Below are 9417 nucleotides of genomic sequence, written 5' to 3' on the forward strand. Positions count from 1 at the left end.
TGTATGCCAATCTCTGTGGTGTGAGATGGTATCTCATCGTTGTTTTGATTTGCATCTCCGTGATAACTAGTGATGAGGAACATTTTTTTCATGTGCTTTTTGGCCATTTGCTTTTTTTTAACATCTATATACATAACAGTGATAAGCCACAGGCTACTCTATCCAATTTTTTTGTCTTCAGTGATACAGACATATGATGTTGTATTACAGACAGCTTCAACACTTAATATTAACATTATTATTTAATAAATAAAGTTAATTAATAATCTAGTAAATCCTATCATACAACATTCAACTTAAGCATTTTTCACCTTCCACAGGTTTTTATGACTGTCTTCTGTTTAATTCCAGTAGACAGACTTGAATTTTTTCCTTTTTTTGTATTCTCATTTTTCCATATTCACCTGCAAAATTTATAGGTTTTAAATATGTATGTATACACATATGCACATTCTTACATGCTCCCATGAGAATGTACTTTTGTATTTTAACCCAGAATATAAGCTCCACAAGGTAAACACTGGGTCTTATTTCAATTTGCTGTCTTCAGAGCTTTCTTTTAGTTAACCTCTTTCTTATAGTTATTCTTTCTTTGTGTTAACCTCTGTTAAATATTTTGATAAAATTTACCATTCTCGATTTACCATGAAGCTATATATTATCCGCTTAGCTATTTTTTATAAGCTGCTACTCAAACCTCACAAACCAGCCTGAACATTGATTAAAATTAAATGTATCCATAGAAGCCACTCTCCTTTGTCTATATCTACCCTGTACTTCTGTGATTCCATTTTATCCTTCTATACTTATTCATCATTTAGTTACTTGGTAAATGGAAGAAATTGGGGAAAAGTAAAGTTTAAACTATAGAAATATGATTGAAAGACCTGGACCAACAATAGAATTAAATTCTCATCATAAAAATTTTACGTTTATTGGCATATAGTACACTTTCCATGGCATGAAAGCTCTCCCAAAGCAGGTATGTGCTCTGGGGTACTTACTTAGGTCTCATGTAAAAGTAATAAAGCCTACTTTTAAAAGGTAGCCAGATGGTTCACCTGAAACTGATGGGGGAGCCATGCCTGACCTCAAAAATCAAGAATCAAAGTTACAAATCAGAGAGCTTTCCTGACTTTTTTTTCCTTAATTCAAATCTTTCTCTTTTTCCCTCTCACCCAAGACTTTTTTTTCTTGAAATCTTTGTCTTTAGATCATCCCTATCTCCATTTACATTTGTTTGAATTTATTAAGTTGCTTTCAATTGTTTTCTTTGGCTTTGATTGAGGCCCTTGAAAAAAGTTATAAAATTTTTTCTTCTACTTGAAGACCTCAAGTAAGAATAAGCAGAAACCAAAAAAAAAAAAAAAAAAAAAAAAACCTCACCCCAGTTTTCTAAGCAAGAAATATTTGAATAAATTTTTTGTTTAAATCTTTGAATGCCAAAGAAATGATGATATATTAGATAGTGTAAAGGTATACATAAATCCTACAATTAATATTTTATGCTTTAAGAAATTCTCATTTTATAGTCAAATAAAATATCATAACCTCATAATAGTAGCTTCACATTTCATTACAGCTAGAGGAACAAAAAATTGTTTTAGAAATGAAAGAACAATTAAACACTACAGAACATTAGCTTCCAAGCATTATGTTAGTTTGTCTATGTCATTTTCTTACGTTAGGTCAGTTATTCATGAGAAATCAATTTAGAAGCATTTATTTTTCTGAGATTTTTCATTACTATCAGAAGATGTTTATGCCAAAATTGAATATGGAAGGTTATCTTTATGTTAAAGATGACACTTGTCACAACATGATTGCAGATCAGGAAAAGTTAAAGCAAATAGTTTAATATTACTATGTCTGTGATATAATCTACTAGTACCATCATGCATTGAGTTAAATAAACTTTTCAAGCATTTTTAAGGATATTCCTTCTTATACATGATCTGCCACAGAAAATAGACACACATATGTACCATACAACACACACTCAACAACCATTATTTGAAAAAAAAGTTAAGATATGAACATAGTATTTTAATATAGTGGTAGTATTTTACTATAAAATATTGTTTTCATCAATTAAAAATTCTATCATTGACAAGATAGTGTTTAGGGATTCTGCCTTCAAATAAGTCTACCCTGCCATCCTAGTCTCATTGTGTTCTCATGTAACCTCTCTAAATAGAAGAAATAAAAGAAAGCAATTCGGAGCATGAAAGGTTGTTTTGTTTTTCTATTTTCTGTTCCCTCTTGCTTTCTGCTTTATTCTTTGGGACCATCCTAATTATTCTAAATTCAGTGTGTTGTGAACCTGAAAGTTGTGTGTGTAGTGAATTGGAAGGTCACAGAACATGATGATCTTGTCTAGCAGGACTCCACTTATGTACATCTGCTAGGGGAAGTGAAGAATGTGTTGATAAATGTTAGCATGACTACCTCTGAAATCAAATGCTTTGTCAGGGATATAATATGGCTTTATCCTGTAACTCTGCAGGATTTCTGTGGCATTGGGCTTTGTTTAAAAATTCAAAGAATTCTCCAATGACAAGCTTGGCTGTTGCAAAAAATAATCAATTAAAAATCCAAGTGCTTTAGATGCTCTGAAAGCAAATCACAAATGTCCCTGGTTTGCATCTAAGAAAAAAAGAAGAGAAATTGAATGTTATTTTAGTTTCAAGGACATCTGTCACCTAATGGAGTAAATTATTTCCACGAGAAACTAGAGTAGATGAAAAATGCCAAGGTCTATCATTGCATTAGCAGGTTAAACTAAATAATATGTTCTAAATATTGTATTGTGTAATTTGTTCAATTTTATTGCATTTTTTGAGCAGTAGCAATGTGGAGAGAAAGGTCTTCCTCATGTCCTATCCATTCTATCAGCATTATCAGTTATTCATACTACTTGGTTTCACTTACTTTCCATAAAGGTTTTGTCCCAATGTCATATATTTTATTTTCACTTATGCATTTGGATATATTATCCCTGTTTAGCTGTCTCATTTACCACTGCACCAGCCCTATCAATATTGAAGAATAATATTACCCACCTAACACAGTCATATTGTTGTAGTCTGCTGCAAATAAAAGTGGTCAGAGACATTCTTTCTGATGATTCTCCTTAAGAAATAAGTGAAGAATATATTACCCTTGACTGGTAGCTGAGAGACAGGGGAAAAGACAAAGATTTGTCACTCAAAGTGAACCATGCTTCTGCCACAAGAGAAGATGATGCAGAATCTGGAAGAGCTACACTTCTTTTTTTTTTTTTTTTTTTGGTTTTTGGGCCACACCCTGTGACGCTCAGGGGTTACTCCTGGCTATGCGCTCAGAAGTTGCTCCTGGCTTCTTAGGGGACCATATGGGACACCGGGGGATCGAACCGCGGTCCGTCCTAGGCTAGCGCAGGCAAGGCAGGCACCTTACCTCCAGCGCCACCGCCCGGCCCCGAGAGCTACACTTCTTTTTCAGAGCAGAAGCTAAGACTCGGGGTTTTCAGAGTAGCAATTTAACACAATTCTTTGCGATTTCACTTCTGTTTTACTATAAGGCCTAAAGGGAAGTCAACAATGATGTTAATCACTGACATTTATTGGGTGCTGAGTAACAGGTATCCTAAGGACTTTTTAATCTTTAAGATCATTATAGCAACCTTTCTACAGATAAAGCAATTAAAGTATTGAGCATTGTAAACATATACTGAAGATCATGGAGTTAAAAACAATCAAATAAGGTTCCGGAGCAATAATGTAGTAATAGGGAGTTTGCCTTGCATGCAGCTGACCCAGGACAGACATTGATTTGATTCCCTGCATCCCATATGGTCCCCCAAGCCAAGAGTGATTTCTGAGCACATATCCAGGAGTAACCCCTGAGTGTCACTGGGTGTGCACCCCAAACAAAGACAAACAAACAAACGAAGAAATCAAATAAGAATTTGAGAACAAGCAGTCTGCTTCCCTCTCAATTCTCTTTATATTGTATTAAATCTTCTTTGAATGCCATTTCAATGTAAGCAGTAAAAAAGAGGGAGGCCATAAATTAGCTGATATTTTGTAAACACATACTAAGTACTAGATAGTGTGACAAACAGCTGGTGTTTAAGACAAAAGATAAAGACCTTGACTTCTAAGAGTATTTATCAAATAAACCAAGTAAAGTAGAAAAATATTGTCATGACTATTAGTGCTGGTGGTGGTAGTATATGTATAAAGAGGAAAGATATGACTCTATTCTTGTCATATTTGTTTTACAATAAAGCTCAGCTTTTCCTTCACAATGTCCCCTTATAAAATAGATGACAGTTGACATTTCAGTTTTATACTCTTAGGGAGACCTTCTCTGCCTCCTTTTATTTAGCTTGGCACACTTTTTAAATATATCTTTATAAATCATGAAAATATACTTCGTCCTCATTCCTTGTTATTTTTGGATCTATGTTGATTGCTTTTTTTCTTCTTCTTTCCCATTTTGGAGGTTTCACTATCAGAAAGCATTTTAAGTCTGAAACTTTAGACATAGAGGTTCTTGGATATTTGATTACCAGTTTCATTGAATGATTAAGCTGTTATCCTCACAATTCAATGGCTAGAATAATTTATATGCAGAAGAAGGTTGGGACAAAATTCAAATGCAAAATTCCAAGGAGGAAAAACACTGGGGTCTAACATTAGTTAGAAGAATGTGCCTTGTAAAAGTCAAGAAGTAAATGGTCTTTTACTCCTCCTGAAGTGGAGGTAAAGTGGATGGTAGCAAGGTCCTATTGGTGAGAAAATCCTATTGCATCCTTCTTTCATATACACATTACTAAGCCTTTCTAATTCCTCTGACTTACATGGCCTTCCAAGAATTGTATTGGAAGTAAAAAGTTAATGCTACCTGGGAAATAAAACTAGATCTTGAGAGCCAGAAAAAATAGACATGACCCATGGTTGAATGTCACTGGCATTAAGAATGTCATGACTGAAGAACAGAGACTGATTCCTGATAAACAATAGGACTGAAAAATGTGGCATGTAAAATGAAAACCTCACTGAAGCCTCTCCAGCAGAGAACAGCAGTTGAGGACTGAATTGGTGAGCTGGAAGGCGAGATGTATATCAACTCCATACAAAAGAGATTGGAAAGAAGCCTTAAACCAAATGATCAGACAATGGAAAAAATACTCAAAAAATGTAAACAGATGAAAATTGAAGTCTTTAATAAACTCAACAGAAACAAATTGGAGTTGTAAAAATCATTGGAGTCCTAGAGACCCAGGCAGAAAATTCCAAAGAAGGATCAATAGTCAAGGACATCAGTGAAGAGAAACTACCAGAGCTAAAGACTGCATGCAACCAAACCCAGCCTGCCCAAGGAGTACCCCTAAAGGAGATGTGAAGAAAATCACTCCAAGACACATTCTAATCACAATGAAAAATTTCACAGATAGGGATAGAATACTGAAAGCATCAAGATCTAAAAGGGAAATTACATTTAAAGGAGCATCCTTAATATTCTCAGCATACCTGTCATAAGAAACTTTCAGGGCCCAAAGACAGTGATAGAATATAGTGACAAAACTCAACAAAATGAATACTTTGTCTAATACTTCACCTAATCAATTCACATTCAGGCTTTTAGGAAGCATACATAGCTTCATGGATAAACAGAAGCTCAGAAACACTACAGACTCATGACCAGCCTTAAAATAAAAACTGAAAGGTCTACTTTAAGACAAGACAGACCAACAAACACATCAAACCCCTACTCAGAAATGACACTAAATCCCATGATAAGAGACAAAGAGAGGCAAAGTGGATCAAAAATCTGAATCCAACATTCAACTATCTAAAATAAAAACATCTAAATATTCAAAACAAACATAGACTTAAAATCAAAGATTAAAGGACAATCATGGAAGCAAACAACTTCCTTAAAAAGCTGGAGTGGGGAGTGGGGGAGAGAGTTAACATGGAGGTAGGGCATTTGCCCTGAATACATAAGGACAGTGGCTGGCATCTCAGCATCCCATATGGTCCCCCGAGCCTGCCAGGAGTAATTTTTGAGCATAGGGCCATGAGTATGATCCAAAAACAAACAAACAAAACAAACAAACAAAAAAATAGCTGGAGTGGGAGCTGAAGTGGTAGCACAGTAGTATCTTACATTCAGGCACAAGACAGATGCCAGTTCAATCCCTTGCATCCCATATGGTTCCCCCCACCCCAGCCAGAAGTGATTTCTGAGCCCAGATCCAGGAGTAAACCCCAAGCACCACTGGGTATTGCAAAAAAACAAACAAACAAAAAAAAGCTGGAGTAGCCATAATTAATATCAGATGACACATAGATGGACATTTTGAAATAATAAAGACATATGTACAACAGGAAGAAATCACACTCAAAACTTATATGTACCCAAGAGGTACCAACAAACTATTTAAAACAATTGTTGACAAATATGAAAGATGACATCGATTGAACACAAAAATAGTGGAAAAACTCAACACCACCTTGTTACCCCCTGTTAAAACAACCAGATTGAAAACTAACAAGAATATACTAGCTCTAAAAGAGAAATGGAAGAAGTGGCCCAGTAGATATACATAGGACAGTCTACCCTCAGAAAATTGAATATACATTCTTCTCCAGTGCACATGGCTCATTTTCCAGGATAAACCACATGCTAGCCCATAAAACATAACTTAATAAAATGAAAAGGATAGAAATTGTATGAACTAAATTCTCAGATCTTAGAAGTGAATTACAAACAGATACAGAGGAAAAACTTTAACACTTGAAAATTAAAGAGTTTATAGTATGTCAGAGATGAAATCAAAGAGGAAATCAAAAGCTTCCTGGAAACAAGTGCGAACAAAGACACAAATTGTTAAAATTTGTGTGACACAGCAAAAGCAGTACTTAGAGGAAAAAATATAGCTTTGCAAGCACACATCAGGAAGGAAAAAGGAGCCTACAAAAATAACTTAGTGACACAATTTATTAAATAAGAAAGTGATCAGCAAAATGAACCAAAAATAGGTAAGCAGAAAGAAACAATAAATCATATAGCAAACATTACTGAAGTGGAAGTCCAAAGTACAATTCAAAAGATAGATGAAAGCAAAAAGTTGGTTCTTTGAAAAGATAAAACAAGATTGATAAACTCGCAAAGCTAGAGAGAGAGAGAGACTTAATAAATCAAATTAGAAATGAAAACGGGAGATCACTACAGATACTGCATAGATTCAAAGGGTAATCAGAGACAATGTTGAGAAACTCTGTCACTAAACAACAGTACCTGGAAGAAATGGCTAAATTCTTGGACTTATATAATCTTCCACACTTAAGCCAGGATGATCTAGCATATCTAAACAGATCTATCACTATAGAGGAATTACTCCTGAGCATCACTGGGTGTGGCCCATCCCCCAAAGAAAAAAGCTAATCCCATCAAAAATATGGAGAAGAACTGGACATTTCCTCAAAGAAGAAATACAAATGGCCAAAAGGCACATGAAAATGTGTTCCACATCACTATTTATCAGGGAGTTGCAAATCAAAACAACAGTGAAATACCATGTCATTCCACAGAGCCTGGCACACATCACAAAGAAGAACAATCAGTGCTGGCAGGGATGTGGGGAGAAAGGAACTCTCATTCACTGCTGGTGGAAATGCTGTCTAGTCCAGCCTTTATGAAAAACAATATGGAGATTTCTCAAAAAACTAGAAATTGAGCTCCCATATGATCCAGCTATATCATTCCTAGGGATATAGCCCATGAACACGAAAACACACATAAAAATGCCTCCTACACACCTATATTCATTGCAACACTATATACAATAGCCATATCTGTAAACAACCCATACACCTGACAACAGATGAGTGGATAAAGAAACTGTGGAACATATAACACAATGGAGTACTAAGCAGCCTTCAGAAAAAAATGAAGTATTGAAATTTTTTTATTCATGGATGGACATGGAAACTGTTATGCTGAGTGAAATAAGTCAGAGTGAGAGAGATAGCCACAGATTAATCACTCATCTATAGGTTTTAAGAAAAATTATAAAAACATTATTATAATAATACCCAGAGACAATAGAGATGAGGGCTATAAGGACAAGCCCATGATATGAAGCTTATCACAAAGAGTGGTGAGTAAAGTTAGAGAAATAACTACACTAACAACTATCATGACAATGGTAGTGAGTGAGAGAAATAGAATGTCTGTCTCACAGACAGACAGGAGATGGAGGAAGATGGAGATGGGGAATATTGGTGGCAGGGATATTGTACTTGTAAAGGGAGTATATTTTTTATTACTGAAACCCACCTATAAGCGTGTTTGTAATCATAGTGCTTAAATGAATATATTATAAAAATTAGATATATGATACTGTAAAAAATTTCTTTAAAATGACAATACAAACTCTGGAATTTCAAAAGAGAATAAAGAAAGAAAGTTCTGAACTTTTAAAAATCTATATTCATACTACTACATATCCATATTCATACTACTACATATCCATATTCATACTACTATAGTCTTGTTTAAAAAAGTAAAAATGTCAAGGTTGAGGCAACAAAATTTTCTTTTTTTTTTTTTTTTTGGTTTTTGGGCCACACCCTGTGAGGCTCAGGGGTTACTCCTGGCTATGCGCTCAGAAGTTGCTCCTGGCTTCTTGGGGGACCATATGGGACGCCGGGGGATCGAACCGCGGTCCGTCCTAGGTTAGCGCAGGCAAGGCAGGCACCTTACCTCCAGCGCCACCGCCCGGCCCCAAGGCAACAAAATTTTCAACCAAGCATGGGGTTGGGTATGACTTCACATGTCATATGCCCATGAGGAGTGCCATGCTAGAGGGCTCCTTAATAAAAATTTTTTAATTCACAATTCAAAACTGGTTATTACATAAGGCCTATAAAGAGCAGACCTATGGTAATTTTGTAATCCTACTTAGAAAACTGGGGAAAATATAAATTTTATAAACATCTGTCAGAATACATAAGAAATTCTTTGACACAATTGTATAAGCAGTTTATAATCTCCAACTCAAGTAAGGCTATAAGTTCTCTTTCTTCTCTCTCTCTTTCTCTCTCTTTCTCTCATTTCTTTCTGTATTTATAGATTGCTCCAGATTGAAAGATATTACACTTTAGGCTAACATATTAGATTCAAAAATAGGAAAACAAAATAAGAAAGAAACAAAGGGAAGCATAATTTTTATTAGTTAGATTTACAAAGGAAGGCTAGAGTGATAATAAGCCCTGTAAGGTGCTTGCCTTGCTCATGGCTAGCTTAAAGTTGATCTCTGGCCTCCCATAAGTTTTCTGAGCACCATCAGGAATAATTCTTAAATGCAGAGCCAGATGGCTTGCTCTGAATGCCAAATATGCTTTACGTGGGTGACCCATA

The sequence above is a fragment of the Suncus etruscus genome, chromosome 4, assembly GCF_024139225.1.
Source record: "Suncus etruscus isolate mSunEtr1 chromosome 4, mSunEtr1.pri.cur, whole genome shotgun sequence".
NCBI lineage: Eukaryota > Metazoa > Chordata > Mammalia > Eulipotyphla > Soricidae > Suncus > Suncus etruscus.